Genomic DNA, 15,648 nt, shown 5'->3' with positions numbered 1-15,648 from the left:
TCCGGATTCTCTTGAATGCCGCCATCAGTTCTAGCCTATACCACGAAGACTCTGATCTCACGGAATGGCTGGCTCGTTTGTCAGGCGAGCACTCAGTTGTCAGGCGATCAACCATGCATCGTGTATCAGGAATCCAAGAGATATTCACCCAATCGAAGGTAGAACGGAGGTGGTTGTCAGTCACACGTTCATAGGTGAGAATGATGATGAGTGTCACGGATCATCACATTCATCAAGTTGAAGAACAAGTGATATCTTAGAACAAGAACAAGCGGAATTGAATAGAAGAACAATAGTAATTGCATTAATACTCGAGGTACAGCAGAGCTCCACACCTTAATCTATGGTGTGTAGAAACTCCACCGTTGAAAATACATAAGAACAAGGTCTAGGCATGGCCGTGAGGCCAGCCTCCCAAGGTGATCAAAAGATCTAAAGAACAAAAGATTCCAAAATCAGAAGATTTTTAATACAATAGTAAAAGGTCCTACTTATAGAAAACTAGTAGCCTAAGGTTTACAGAGATGAGTAAATGACTTAAAAATCCACTTCCGGGCCCACTTGGTGTGTGCTTGGGCTGAGCATTGAAGCATTTTCGTGTAGAGACTCTTCTTGGAGTTAAACGCCAGCTTTGGTGCCAGTTTGGGCGTTTAACTCCCATTTTGGTGCCAGTTCCGGCGTTTAACGCTGGAAATTCTGAGGGTGACTTTGAATGCCGGTTTGGGCCATCAAATCTTAAGCAAAGTATGGACTATCATATATTTCTGGAAAGCCCAGGATGTCTAATTTTCAACGCCGTTGAGAGCGCGCCAATTGGGCTTATGTAGCTCCAGAAAATCCACTTCGAGTGCAGGGAGGTCAGAATCCAACAGCATCTGCAGTCCTTTTTGGTCTCTGAATCAGATTTTTGCTCAGGTCCCTCAATTTCAGCCAGAAAATACCTGAAATCACAGAAAAACACACAAACTCATAGTAAAGCCCAGAAAAGTGAATTTTAACTAAAAACTAATAAAAATATACTAAAAACCAACTAGATCATACTAAAAACATACTAAAAACAATGCCAAAAAGCGTACAAATTATCCGCTCATCACAACACCAAACTTAAATTGTTGCTTGTCCTCAAGCAACTGAAAATCAAATAAGATAAAAAGAAGAGAATATGCAATGAATTCCAAAAACATCTATGAAGATCAGTATTAATCAGATTGTGACTCAGCTTTGCTAGAGTCCCCAACTAGAGGTGTCCAGGGTTCTTAAGCACACTCTTTTTGCCTTGGATCACAACTTTATTTCTTTCTTTTCTCTATTTTTTTTCGAAATTTTTTCTTTTTTTTTTCATTGCTTTTTCTTGCTTCAAGAATCATTTTAATGATTTTTCAGATCCTCAGTAACATGTCTCCTTTTTCATCATTCTTTCAAGAGCCAACATTCATGAACCACAAATTCAAAAGACATATGCACTGTTTAAGCATACATTCAGAAGACAAAAATATTGCCACCACATCAAAATAATTAAACTGTTATAAAATTCAAAATTCATGCAATTCTTTTTCTTTTTCAATTAAGAACAATTTTTTATTTTTATTTAAGAAAGGTGATGGATTCATAGGACATTCATAACTTTAAGGCATAGACACTAAGACACTAATGATCACAAGACACAAGCATAGATAAACATAAGCACTAAAATTCGAAAAACAGGAAAATAAAGAACAAGGAAATTAAAGAACGGGTCCACCTTAGTGATGGCGGCTCTTTCTTCCTCTTGAAGGTCCTATGGAGTGCTTGAGCTCCTCAATGTCTCTTCCTTGTCTTTGTTGCTCCTCTCTCATGATTCTTTGATCTTCTCTAATTTCATGGAGGATGATGGAGTGTTCTTGGTGCTCCACCCTTAGTTGTCCCATGTTGGAACTCAATTCTCCTAGGGAGGTGTTTAGTTACTCCCAATAGTTTTGTGGAGGAAAGTGCATCCCTTGAGGAATCTCAGGGATCTCATGATGAGTGGGGTCTCTTGTGTGCTCCATCCTCTTCTTAGTGATGGGCTTGTCCTCATCAATAGGGATATCTCCCTCTATGTCAACTCCAACTGAATAACAGAGGTGACAAATGAGATGAGGAAAGGCTAACCTTGCAAAGGTAGAGGACTTGTCCGCCACCTTATAGAGTTCTTGAGCTATAACCTCACGAACTTTTATTTCTTCTCCAATCATGATGCTATGAATCATGATAGCCCGGTCTATGGTAACTTCGGACCGGTTGCTAGTGGGAATGATTGAGCGTTGAATAAACTCCAACCATCCTCTAGCCACGGGTTTGAGGTCATGCCTTCTCAATTGAACCGGCTTCCCTCTTGAATCTCTCTTCCATTGGGCACCCTCTTCACATATGACTGTGAGGACTTGGTCCAACCTTTGATCAAAGTTGACCCTTCTAGTGTAAGGGTGTTCATCTCATTGCATCATAGGCAAGTTGAATGCCAACCTTACATTTTCCGGACTAAAAACCAAGTATTTCCCCCGAACCATAGTAAGATAATTCTTTGGATCCGGGTTCACACTTTGATCATGGTTCTTGGTGATCCATGCATTGGCATAGAACTCTTGAACCATTAAGATTCCGACTTGTTGAATGGGGTTGGTAAGAACTTCCCAACCTCTTCTTCGGACCTCATGTCGGATCTCCGGATATTCACTCTTTTTGAGTGAAAAAGGGACCTCGGGGATCACCTTCTTCAAGGCCACAACTTCATAGAAGTGGTCTTGATGCACCCTTGAGATGAATCTCTCCATCTCCCATGACTCGGAGGTAGAAGCTTTTGCCTTCCCTTTCCTCTTTCTAGAGGTTTCTCCGACCTTGGATGCCATAAATGGTTATGGAAAAACAAAAAGCAATGCTCTTACCACACCAAACTTAAAGGGTTTGCTCATCCTCGAGCAAAAGAAGAAAGAAGAAAGTAGAAGAAGAAGAAATGAGGAAGAAGGGAATGGCTTTGTGTTCGGCCAAAAGGGGGAGAAGTGGTGTTTAGGTTGTGTGAAAATGAAGGAGTGAAGAAGGGTTTATATAGGAGTGGGGAGAGGGGTAAGGTTCGGTCAAGTGAGGGTGGGTTTGGGTGGGAAAGTGGTTTGAATTTGAATGGTGAGGTAAGTGGGGTTTTATGAAGGATGGATGTGAGTGGTGAAGAGAAAGATGGGATTTGATAGGTGAAGGGTTTTTGGGGAAGAGGTGTTGAGGTGATTGGTGAATGGGTGAAGAAGAGAGAGAGTGGTGGGGTAGGTGGGGATCCTGTGGGGTCCACAGATCCTGAGGTGTCAAGGAAAAGTCATCCCTGCACCAAATGGCAAGCAAAATTGCGTTTTTAGCCATTTCTGGCGTTAAACGCCGGGCTGGTGCCCATTTCTGGCGTTTAACGCCAGCTTCTTGCCCTTTTCTGGCGTTTAAAGCCAGTCTGGTGCCCCTTTCTGGCGTTAAACGCCCAGAATGGTGCCAGACTGGGCGTTAAACGCCCATCTGCTAGCCTCACTGGCGTTTAAACGCCAGCAAGCTCTCCTCCAAGGTGTGCTATTTTTCTTTCTGTTTTTCATTCTATTTTTGCTCTTTTCATTGATTTTGTGACTTCTCATGATCATCAACCTACAAAAACATAAAATAACAAAAGAAAATAGTTAATTATAAAACATTGGGTTGCCTCCCAACAAGCGCTTCTTTAATGTCATTAGCTTGACAGAGGACTCTCATGGAGCCTCAGAAATGCTCAGAGCTATGTTGGAACCTCCCAACACCAAACTTAGAGTTTGAATGTGGGGGTTCAACACCAAACTTAGAAGTTGGTTGTGGCCTCCCAACACCAAACTTAGAGTTTGACTGTGGGGGCTCTGTTTGGCTCTGTTTTGAGAGAAGCTCTTCATGCTTCCTCTCCATGGTGACAGAGGGATATCCTTGAGCCTTAAACACAAGGGATTCTTCATTCACTTGAATGATCAATTCTCCTCTATCAACATCAATCACAGCCTTTGCTGTGGCTAGGAAGGGTCTGCCAAGGATGATGGATTCATCCATGCATTTCCCAGTTTCTAGGACTTATGAAATCAGTAGGGATGTAATGGTCTTCAACTTTTACCAGAACATCCTCTACAAGTCCATAGGCTTGTTTTCTTGAATTGTCTGCCATCTCTAGTGAGATTTTTGCAGCTTGCACCTCAAAGATCCCTAACTTCTCCATTACAGAGAGAGGCATGAGGTTTACACTTGACCCTAAGTCACACAAGGCCCTCTTAAAGGTCATGGTGCCTATGGTACAAGGTATTGAAAACTTCCCAGGATCCTGTCTCTCTTGAGGCAGTTTCTGCCTAGACAAGTCATCCAGTTCTTTGGTGAGCAAAGGGGGTTCATCCTCCCAAGTCTCATTTCCAAATAACTTGTCATTTAGCTTCATGATTGCTCCAATGTATTTGGCAACTTGCTCTTCAGTGACATACTCATCCTCTTTAGAGGAAGAATACTCATCAGAGCTCATGAATGGCAGAAGTAAGTCCAATGGAATCTCTATGGTCTCATTTTGAGCCTCAGATTCCCATGGTTCCTCATTGGGGAACTCATTGGAGGCCAGTGGACGTCCATTGAGGCCTTCCTCAGTGGCGTTCACTGCCTCTTCTTCCTCCCAAGATTCGGCCATGTTGATGGCTTTGCACTCTCTTTTTGGATTTTCTTCTGTATTGCTTGGGAGAGTACTAGGAGGGAGTTCAGTAATTTTCTTGCTCAGCTGACCCACTTGTGCCTCCAAATTTCTAATGGAAGACCTTATTTCAGTCATGAAACTTTGAGTGGTTTTGATTAGATCAGAGACCATGGTTGCTAAGTCAGAGTTATTCTGCTTAGAACTCTCTGTCTGTTGCTGAGAAGATGATGGAAAAGGTTTGCTATTGCTAAACCTGTTTCTTCCACCATTATTATTGTTGAAACCTTGTTGAGGTCTCTGTTGATCCTTCCATGAAAAATTTGGATGATTTCTCCATGAAGGATTATAGGTGTTTCCATGGGGTTCTCCCATGTAATTCACCTCTTCCATTGAAGGGTTCTCAGGATCATAAGCTTCTTCCTCAGATGAAGCCTCCTTAGTACTGTTTGGTGCATTTTGCATTCCAGACAGACTTTGAGAAATCATATTGACTTGTTGAGTCAATATTTTATTCTGAGCCAATATGGCATTCAGGGTGTCAATCTCAAGAACTCCTTTCTTCTGACTAGTCCCATTGTTCACAGGATTCCTTTCAGAAGTGTACATGAATTGGTTATTTGCAAGAATTTAGCTAAAAACTGATGAGGATCTTCCAATGGAAGTCCATGGAACTTGCAATTCTGTTGCATTAGAGAAACTAATTGAGGCTTAAGCTCAAAGTTGTTTGCTCCAATGGCAGGGATAGAGATGCTTCTCCCATAGAAGTCGGGAATAGGTGCAGTAAAGTCACCCAGCACCTTCCTTGCATTGTTGGCATTGTTGTTTTCGGCTGCCATGAGTTCTTCTTCTTTGAAGAATTCGGTTAGGTCCTCTACAGAGAGTTGTGCCTTAGCTTCTCTCAGCTTTCGCTTCAAGGTCCTTTCAGGTTCAGGATCAGCCTCAACAAGAATGCTTTTGTCTTTGCTCCTGCTCATATGAAAGAGAATAGAACAAGAAAATATGGGATCCTCTATGTCACAGTATAGAGATTCCTTGAGGTGTCAGAGGAAAAGAAAAATAGAAGGCAGAAGTAGAAAATTCGAACTTATCAAAGAAGATGGAGTTCGAATTTTGCATTAAGGAATAGTATTAGTCCATAAATAGAAAGATGTGAGAAGAAGGGAAGTAATTTTTGAAGATTAGGTAAAGGATTTTGAAAACATTTTGAAAAACCCTAATTGATTTTCGAAAATAAAAGTGGAAAAAAATCAAGTGATCTTTGAAAAAGAATTTGAAATCAGAAATCAAAAAGATTTGATTGAAAACTATTTTGAAAAAGATGTGGTTAAGAAGATATGATTGGTTTTAAAAAGATGTGATTGAGAAGATATGATTTGAAAAACATTTTAAAAAGATGTGATTTTGAAAATTAATAACTTGCCTAACAAGAAAAGATATGATTCAAACATTAAACCTTTCTCAACAGAAAAGGCAACATACTTGAAATGTTGAATCAAATCATTAATTGATAGCAAGTATCTTTGAAAAAGGAAAGAAATTAATTTTGAAAACATATGATTGAAAAGATATGATTTGAAAAAGATTTGATTTTGAAAAACTTTGAAAACTTGGAAAAAAATTTGCATTGAAAACAAAATCTTCCCTCTTGTGCCATCCTGGCGTTAAACGCCCAGAATGGTGCACATTCTGGCGTTTAACGCCCAAAACACTACCTTTTTGGGCGTTAAACGCCCAACCAGGTACCCTGGCTGGCGTTTAAACGCCAGTCTGTCTTCTTCACTGGGCATTTTGAACGCCCAGCTTTTTCTGTGCAATTCCTCTGTAGTTTGTTCTGAATCTTCAATTCTCTTGTATTATTGACTTGAGAAGACACAAATTAAAAATATTTTTGGATTTTTAATAATGAAGAATAATCAAAATGCAACTAAAATCAAAAGAACAATGCATGCAAGACACTAAACTTAGCAGTTTGTATACTACTGACACTAATGAGAATGCATATGAGACACATAAACACTCAAGTCAAAAGAATTCAAAAATCAGAGTAAGAAATCATCAAGAATTACTTGAAGATCCTTAAGACACATGAATGAATGTATGCAATTGACACCAAACTTAAAATGAAACACTAGACTCAAAAATATTTTTGGATTTTATGATTTTGTAAATTTTTTTTTGTGCTTTTTTTTTCGAAAATAAAGTGGAAAAAGGTATCAAAATTCTTAATGAGAATTCCAGGAATCATGCAATGTTAGTCTAAAGCTTCAGTCTAAAGGAATTAGACATGGTCAGCCAAGCTTCAGCAGAACATTGCATTCAAGAGCTAAATTGATGAAGATCAATCAGCTTTGGTGATGATAAGAACATCACCTTGAAACACTAGAATTCATTCTTAAGACCTTTGAAGAAAAAAAAATACCTAATCTAAGCAACAAGATGAACCGTCAGTTGTCCAAACACAACAATCCCCGGCAATGGCGCCAAAAACTTGGTGCACGAAATTGTGATCAATACTTTTCACAACTCAAATAATCCCCGGTGATGAAACCAAAAACTTGGTGTTCAATACCATGGCATAAACACAACTTCGCACAACTAACCAGCAAGTGTACTGGGTCGTCCAAGTAATAAACCTTACGCGAGTAAGGGTCGATCCCACGGAGATTGTCGGCTTGAAGCAAGCTATGGTTATCTTGTAAATCTTAGTCAGGATATCAAAGATTATCAGGATTGATTGTAAAAAGCAAAAGAACATAAAACAGGTACTTGAATTACAGTGATGGAGAATAGGTTGAGGTTTTGGAGATGCTTTGTCTTCTGAATCTCTGCTTTCCTACTGTCTTCTTCTTCAAACACGCAAGGCTCCTTCCATGGCAAGCTTATGCAAGGGTTTCACCGTTGTCAGTGGCTACCTCCCATCCTCTCAGCGGAAATGTTCAACGCACCCTGTCACAGCACGGCTATCCATCTGTCGGTTCTCGATCAGGCCGGAATAGAATCCAGTGATTCTTTTGCGTCTGTCACTAACGCCCCGCCTTCAGGAGTTTGAAGCACGTCACAGTCATTCAATCATTGAATCCTACTCAGAATACCACAGACAAGGTTAGACCTTCCGGATTCTCTTGAATGCCGCCATCAGTTCTAGCCTATACCACGAAGACTCTGATCTCACAGAATGGCTGGCTCGTTTGTCAGGCGAGCACTCAGTTGTCAGGCGATCAACCATGCATCATGTATCAGGAATCCAAGAGATATTCACCCAATCGAAGGTAGAACGGAGGTGGTTGTCAGTCACACGTTCATAGGTGAGAATGATGATGAGTGTCACGGATCATCACATTCATCAAGTTGAAGAACAAGTGATATCTTAGAACAAGAACAAGCGGAATTGAATAGAAGAACAATAGTAATTGCATTAATACTCGAGGTACAGCAGAGCTCCACACCTTAATCTATGGTGTGTAGAAACTCCACCGTTGAAAATACATAAGAACAAGGTCTAGGCATGGCCGTGAGGCCAGCCTCCCAAGGTGATCAAAAGATCTAAAGAACAAAAGATTCCAAATTCAGAAGATTTTTAATACAATAGTAAAAGGTCCTACTTATAGAAAACTAGTAGCCTAAGGTTTACAGAGATGAGTAAATGACATAAAAATCCACTTCCGGGCCCACTTGGTGTGTGCTTGGGCTGAGCATTGAAGCATTTTCGTGTAGAGACTCTTCTTAGAGTTAAACGCCAGCTTTGGTGCCAGTTTGGGCGTTTAACTCCCATTTTGGTGCCAGTTCCGGCGTTTAACGCTGGAAATTCTGAGGGTGACGTTGAATGCCGGTTTGGGCCATCAAATCTTAAGCAAAGTATGGACTATCAGATATTTCGGGAAAGCCCAGGATGTCTACTTTCCAACGCCGTTGAGAGCGCGCCAATTGGGCTTCTGTAGCTCCAGAAAATCCACTTCGAGTGCAGGGAGGTCAGAATCCAACAGCATCTGCAGTCCTTTTTGGTCTCTGAATCAGATTTTTGCTCAGGTCCCTCAATTTCAGCCAGAAAATATCTGAAATCACAGAAAAACACACAAACTCATAGTAAAGCCCAGAAAAGTGAATTTTAACTAAAAACTAATAAAAATATACTAAAAACCAACTACTAAAAACATACTAAAAACAATGCCAAAAAGCGTACAAATTATCCGCTCAGCATTGACTCTGCAGTGAGAGAAGCTTCTCTTGCTTCCTCTCCATGGTTACAGAGGGAGATCTTTGAGTTCTAAACACAAGGTAGTCCTCATTCAGTTGAAGGATCAACTCTCCTCTGTCCACATCAATCACAGCTTTTGCTGTGGCTAGGAAGGATCTTCCAAGGATGATGCATTCATCCTCATCCTTCCCAGTGTCTAGGATTATGAAATCAACAGGGATGTAAAGGCCTTTGACCTTTACTAACACGTCCTCTACCTGTCCATAAGCCTTTTTCATGGATTTGTCTGCCATCTCTAATGAGAATTTGACAGCCTGTACCTCAAAGATTCCCAGTTTCTCCATTACAGAGAGTGGCATTAAGTTTATGCCTGACCCCAGGTCACACAAAGCCTTCTCAAAGGTCATGGTGCCTATGGTACAGGGAATTAAGAATTTACCAGGATCCTGTTTCTTTTGAGGTAATGTCTACCTAGCCAAGTCATTCAGTTCATTGGTGAGCAAGGGGGGTTCATCCACCCAAGTCTCATTACCAAATAACTTGGCATTCATCTTCATGATTACTCCAAGGTACTTAGCAATTTGCTCTTCAGTAATATCTTCATCCTCTTCAGAGGAAGAATACTCATCAGAGCTCATGAATGGCAGAAGTAGGTTCAATGGAATCTCTATGGTCTCTAGATGAGCCTCAGATTCCTTGGGTTCCTCAAATGGGAACTCCTTTTTGTCCAGAGGACGTCCATTGAGGTCTTCCTCATTGGGATTCACGTCCTTCTCCTCCTCTCTAGGTTCGGACACACCAAGTAAGGTTATGGCCTTGCACTCTCTTTTTGGATTCTCTTCTGTATTGCTTGGGAGATTACTATGAGGAGTTTTAGTGACTCTTTTACTCAGCTAGCCAACTTGTACCTCCAAATCCTTGTTTTATTCATGAAACTTAGAGTGGCCTTAGATAGATTAGAGACTATATTTGCTAAGCTAGAGGGGTTTTGCTCAGAGTTCTCTGTCTGTTGCTGAGAGGATGATGGAAAAGGCTTGCTATTGCTAAACCTGTTTCTTCCATAATTATTAAAGCCTTGTTGAGGCTTTTGTTGATCCTTCCATGAGAAATTTGGATGATTTCTCCATGAGGAATTATAGGTGTTTCCATAGGCTTCACCCATGTAATTCACCTCTGCCATTGCAGGGTTCTCAAGATCATAAGCTTCTTCTTCAGAAGATGCTTCTTTAGTACTGTTGGATGCATTTTACCATACATTTAGACTCTGAGAAATCATATTGACTTGCTGAGTCAACATTTTGTTTCGAGCCAATATGGCATTCAGAGCATCAATTTCAAGAACTCCCTTCCTCTGAGGCGTCCCATTACTCACAGGATTCCTTTCAGAAGTGTACATGAACTGGTTATTTGCAACCATGTCAATGAGTTCCTGAGCTTTTGTAGGCATTTTCTTTAGGTGAATAGATCCACCTGTAGAATAGTCCAATGACATCTTAGACAATTCAGACAGACCATCATAGAATATATCCAGGATGGTCCATTCTGAAAGCATGTCAGAAGGACACTTTTTGGTCAGTTGCTTGTATCTTTCCCAAGCTTCATAGAGGGATTCACCTTCTTTCTATTTGAAGGTTTGAACATTCACTCTTAGCTTGCTCAGGTTTTAAGGAGGAAAGAACTTGGCTAAGAAAGCCGTGACCAGCTTATCCCAAAAGTTTAGGATATCTTTAGATTGAGAGTCCAACCATATTCTAGCTTTGTCTCTTACAGCAAAAGGGAAAAGCATAAGCCTGTAGACCACGGGATCAACCCCATTGGTCTTAACAGTATCACAGATCTGCAAGAATTCAGTTAAGAACTGAAAAGGATCTTCTGATAGAAGTCCATAAAACTTACAATTTTGCTACATCAGAGAAACTAATTGAGGCTTTAGCTCAAAATTATTTGCTCCAATGGTAGGGATTGAGATGCTTCTTCCATGTAAGTTGGAATTTGGTGCAGTAAAGTCACCAAGCATCTTCCTTGCATTGTTGTTGGGTTCGGCCATGTCTCTTTCTTTTTCAAGATTCTCTGTAAGGTTTTCTCTGGATTGTTGTGCTTTAACTTCTCTTAGCTTCTTCTTCAGAGTCCTTTCAGGTTCAGGATCTGCGTCAACAAGAATATCCTTGTCTTTGCTCCTGCTCATATGAAAAAGAAAAGAACAGAAAAGAAGAGGAATCCTCTATGTCACAGTATAGAGATTCCTTTATGTGAGTAGAAGAGGAAAAGAATAGAAGAAGGAGAAGAGAAAAATTCAAACACAGAGGAGAAGAGAGGGTTCGAATTTTGAGATGAAGAGAAGTGTTAGTAAATGAATAAATAAATAGAAAAAGATAAGAGAGAGGGGGAATTCGAATATTAACTAAAAAGAAGAAAAATATTTTTGTTTTTATTTTAATTATTAGTTAAGATTCAAAAATTAAGAGAAGAGATAAAATTAAAATTAAAATTTGAAATAATTAGTTAATTAAAAAAATTTTGAAAAAGAGGAAGGTGATTTTCGAAAATTAGAGAGAGAAAAGTAGTTAGGTGGTTTTGAAAAAGATAAGAAATAGTAAAACAAACAAAAAGTTAAGTAGTTAGTTGAAAAAGATTTGAAAACCAATTTTGGAAAGATAAGAAGTTAGAAAAGATTTTGAAATCAAATTAAAAGAGATATGATTGAAAAAATTTGATTTTAAAAAGATATGATTGAAAAGATATGGTTGAAAAAGATTTGATTGAAAAACAAATTTTTGAAAAAGATTTGATTTTTAAAATTAAAATTGATTCCTTGACTAACAAGAAACTAAAAGATATTATTCTAGAATTTAAAGATTGAACCTTTCTTAACAAGAAAGTAACAAACTTCAAATTTTTGAATCAATCACATTAATTGTTAGTAAAGTTTTCGAAAATTATGAAATAAAATTAAGAAAAAGATTTTGAAAATCAATTTTTTTAAAATTTTCGAAAATATAAAAGAAAATTGAAAAAGATTTGATTTTTGAAAAAGTTTTGAAAAGATAAGATTTTTAAAATTGAAATCTTGACTTGACTAACAAGAAACAACTTATTTTAAAAATTTTTTAACTAAGTCAACCCAAAAATTTCAAAATTTATGAGTGAAATAAGGAAAAGATATTTTTTATTTTTGAATTTTTAATGAGGAGAGAGAAAAACACAAATATGACCCAAAACATGAAAATTTTGGATCAAAACCAATTATGCATGCAAGAACACTATGAATGTCAAGATGAACACCAAGAACACTTTGAAGATCATGATGAACATCAAGAACTTATTTTTGAAAAAATTCCAACAAAAGAAAAACATGCAAGACGCCAAACTTAGAAATTTTTCATGTTTAGACACTATGAATGCAAAAATGCATATGAAAAACAACAAAAGACATAAAACAAGAGGACTTATCAAGAACAACTTGAAGATCATGAAGAATGCAATGCATGAAATTTTTGAAAAATGCACAAATTTTTAAAACATGCAATTGACACCAAACTTAAAAATTGACTCTAGACTCAAACAAGAAACACAAAATATTTTTGGTTTTTATGAATTTATTAAATTTTTTTGGATTTTTTTCGAAAATTTATTTTTAGAAAAACGAAAAAGAAGAAACTTTTTGAAAGATTTTTTGAAAACTTTTTGAAAATAAAATAATGGCTAAAACAAGAAGAAAATTACCTAATCTGAGCAACAAGATGAATCGTTAGTTGTCCAAACTCGAACAATCCCCGGCAACGGCACCAAAAACTTGGTGCATGGTGCGCGAAATTGTGAACAATACTTTTTCACAACTCTCATAATCCCCGGTCATGAACCCCAAAAGCTTGGTAGTTCAGTACCATGGCATTACACAACTTCGCACAACTAACCAGCAAGTGCACTGGGTCGTCCAAGTAATAAACCTTACGCGAGTAAGGGTCGATCCCACGGAGATTGTTAGTATTGAAGCAAGCTATGGTCATCTTGTAAATCTTAGTCAGGCAAACTCAAATGTATATGGTGATGAACGAAAATAACACAAAGGTAAGGATAGTGATACTTATGTAATTCATTGGTAGGAACTTCAGATAAGCGCATGAAGATGCCTTCCCTTCCGTCTCTCTGCTTTCCTACTGTCTTCATCCAATCCTTCTTATTCCTTTCCATGGCAAGCTTAAGCAAGGGTTTCACCGTTGTCAGTGGCTACCTCCCATCCTCTCAGTGAAAGCGATTGCATATGCTCTGTCACAGCATAGCGGAATTCATCTGTCGGTTCTCAATCAGGCCGGAATAGAATCCAGTGATTCTTTTGCGTCTGTCACTAACGCCCCGCCCTCAGGAGTTTGAAGCACGTCACAGTCATTCAGTCATTGAATCCTACTCAGAACACCACAGACAAGGTTAGACCTTCCGGATTCTCTTGAATGCCGCCATCAGTTCTCGCCTATACCACGAAGACTCTGATCTCATGGAATGGTTGGCTCGTTTGTCAGACGAGCACTCGGTTGTCAGGTGATCAACCATGCATCGTGCAATCAGGAATCCAAGAGATATTCACTAGAGCCTTGATCGCTTGTAGAACAAGAGTGGTTGTCAGTCACCTTGTTCATGGGTGAGAATGATGATGAGTGTCACGGATCATCACATTCATCAAGTTGAAGAACAAGTGATATCTTAGAACAAGAACAAGCGGAATTGAATGGAAGAACAATAGTAATTGCATTAATACTCGAGGTACAGCAGAGCTCCACACCTTAATCTATGGTGTGTAGAAACTCCACCGTTGAAAATACATAAGCATGAGGTCTAGGCATGGCCGAATGGCCAGCCTCCCAATGATCTAAGAACTAAAATGTCCAAAGATGATCTAGAGATCTAAAGTGATCAAAAAGATCTTTAATACAATAGTCAAAGGTCCTACTTATAGAAAACTAGTAGCCTAAGGTGTACAGAAATGAGTAAATGACATAAAAATCCTCTTCCGGGCCCACTTGGTGTGTGCTTGGGCTGAGCAATGAAGCATTTTTTGTGCAGAGACTCTTCTTGGAGTTAAACGCCAGCTTTTATGCCAGTTTGGGCGTTTAACTCCCATTTGGGTGCCAGTTCCGGCGTTTAACGCTGGGATTTCTGAGGGTGACGTTGAACGCCGGTTTGGGCCATCAAATCTTGGGCAAAGTATGGACTATCATATATTGCTGGAAAGCCCAGGATGTCTACGTTCCAACGCCGTTGAGAGCGCGCCAATTGGACTTCTGTAGCTCCAGAAAATCCACTTCGAGTGCAGGGAGGTCAGAATCCAACAGCATCTGCAGTCCTTTTTGGTCTCTGAATCAGATTTTTGCTCAGGTCCCTCAATTTCAGCCAGAAAATACCTGAAATCACAGAAAAACACACAAACTCATAGTAAAGTCCAGAAAAGTGAATTTTAACTAAAAACTAATAAAAATATACTAAAAACTAACTATATCATACCAAAAACATACTAAAAACAATGCCAAAAAGTATACAAATTATCCGCTCATCACAACACCAAACTTAAATTGTTGCTTGTCCTCAAGCAACTGAAAATCAAATAAGATAAAAAGAAGAGAATATGCAATGAATTCCAAAAACATCTATGAAGATCAGTATTAATTAGATGAGCGGGGCTTTTAGCTTTTTGCCTCTGAATAGTTTTGGCATCTCACTCTATCCTTTGAAATTCAGAATGGTTGGCTTCTTTAGGAACTCAGAGTCCAGATAGTGTTAATGATTCTCTTAGTAAAGTATGATGATTCTTGAACATAGCTATTTATTGAGTCTTGGCTGTGGCCCAAAGCACTCTGTCTTCCAGTATTACCACCGGATACATACATGCCACAAACACATAATTGGGTGAACCTTTTCAGATTGTGACTCAGCTTTGCTAAAGTCCCCAATTAGAGGTGTCCAGGGTTCTTAAGCACACTCTTATTTGCCTTGGATCACAACTCTTATTTCTATATATCTATTTTTTTCAATTTTTCTCTCTTTTTTTTTTCGATTTTTTTTGAATAGCTTTTTCTTGCTTCAAGAATCATTTTAATGATTTTTCAGATCCTCAGTAACATGTCTCCTTTTTCATCATTCTTTCAAGAGCCAACATTCATGAACCACAAATTCAAGATACATATGCACTGTTTAAGCATACATTCAGAGAACAAAAATATTGCCACCACATCAAAATAATTAAACTGTTATAAAATTCAAAATTCATGCAATTCTTTTTCTTTTATCAATTAAGCACATTTTTATTTAAGAAAGGTGATGGATTCATAGGACATTCATAACTTTAAGGCATAGACACTAAGACACTAATGATCACAAGACACAAACATAGATAAACATAAGCATAAAATTCAAAAAACAGAAGAATAAAGAACAAGGAAATCAAAGAACGGGTCCACCTTAGTGATGGCGGCTCTTTCTTGCTCTTGAAGATCCTATGGAGTGCTTGAGCTCCTCAATGTCTCTTCCTTGTCTTTGTTGCTCCTCCCTCATGATTCTTTGATCTTCTCTAATCTCATGAAGGATGATGGAGTGTTCTTGATGCTCCACCCTTAGTTGTCCCATGTTGGAACTCAATTCTCCTAGGGAGGTATTTAATTGCTCCCAATAGTTTTGTGGAGGAAAGTGCATCCCTTGAGGAATCTCAGGGATCTCATGATGAGTGGGATCTCTTGTGTGCTCCATCCTCTTCTTAGTGATGGGCTTGTCCTCCTCAATGGGGGTG

The sequence above is a fragment of the Arachis hypogaea genome, chromosome 10 (genome assembly GCF_003086295.3).
Source record: "Arachis hypogaea cultivar Tifrunner chromosome 10, arahy.Tifrunner.gnm2.J5K5, whole genome shotgun sequence".
NCBI lineage: Eukaryota > Viridiplantae > Streptophyta > Magnoliopsida > Fabales > Fabaceae > Arachis > Arachis hypogaea.
This window is presented reverse-complemented; position numbering follows the sequence as displayed.